Consider the following 1,403-nt stretch of genomic DNA (forward strand, 5'->3'; position numbering starts at 1 on the left):
TTAGGTCTAAGATTTGCCCTCATCAGGCTCACAGTTTCGCGTTTTTCACATACTTGTTGAACAGATCCTGGGTTTTTTCTGGTTTGGATCACGAAGTAGTGTGGTACCACACTGAAACAGTCCATTAAACCTTGTTTCGCTCAATATTTTAGAGGATAACGCATGTTAGGTCTGGGATAGGTCTGGGATTTGCCCTCATCAGACTCATACTTTCGCACACTTCACATACTCGTTGAACAGATCCTGGGTTATTTTCAGGTTTGGATCACATAGTAATGTGGTACCACACCGAAACAGCCGATTAAACCAGGTTTCGATCAATATTTTTGAGGATAACGCATGTTAGGTCTAGGTTAGGCCTGGGATTTTCACTCATCAGACTCATACTTTCGCATTCTTCACATACTTGTTGAACGGATCCTGGGTTTTTTCTGGTTTGGATCACGTTGTAATATGGGACCACACTGAAACAATCAATTAAACCTGGTCTTGATAAATATTTTAGAGGATAACGCATGTTAGGTTTGGGTAAGGTTTAGGATTTGCCCTCAGCAGGCTCATTCATTCGCATATTTCTCATACTTGATGGCTAGATCCTGGGCTTTTTCTGGATTGCATCACGTAGTAATGTGGTACCACACTGAAACAGTCGATTAAACCTGGTTTCGATCAATATTTTAGAGGATAACGCAAGTTAGGTCCGGGATTGGTCTGGGATTTGACCTCATCAGACTCATACTTTCGCACACTTCACATACTTGTTGAACAGATCCTGCGTTTTTTCTGGTATGGATCCCGTAGTAGTGTGCTACCACATTGAAACAGTCCATTAAACCTGGTTTCGCTCAATATTTTAGAGGATAACGCATGTTAGGTCAAGGTTAGGTCTAAGATTTGCCCTCATCAGGCTCGCAGTTTCGCGTTTTTCACATACTTGTTGAACAGATCCTGGGTTTTTTCTGGTTTGGCTCACGAAGTAGTGTGGTACCACACTGAAACAATCAATTAAGCCTGGTCTTGATAAATATTTTAGAGGATAACGCATGTTAGGTTTGGGTTAGGTTTAGGATTTGCCCTCAGCAGGCTCATACTTTCGCATATCTCTCATACTTCATGGCTAGATCATGGGCTGTTTCTGGATTGTATCACGTAGTAATGTGGTGCCACGCTGAAACAGTCAATGAAACCTGGTTTCGATGAATATTTTAGAGAATAATTCATGTTAGGTCTAGGTTAGGTCTGGGATTTTCACTCATCAGACTCATACTTTCGCATTCTTCACATACTTGTTGAGCGGATCCTGGGTTTTTTCTGGTTTGGTTCACGTAGTAATGTGGTACCACACTGAAACAGTCGATTAAACCTGGTTTCGATCAATATTTTAGAGGACAACGCAAGTTAGG

This window comes from Colletes latitarsis, unplaced genomic scaffold, assembly GCF_051014445.1.
Source record: "Colletes latitarsis isolate SP2378_abdomen unplaced genomic scaffold, iyColLati1 scaffold0007, whole genome shotgun sequence".
In the NCBI taxonomy this organism is placed as follows: Eukaryota; Metazoa; Arthropoda; class Insecta; order Hymenoptera; family Colletidae; genus Colletes; species Colletes latitarsis.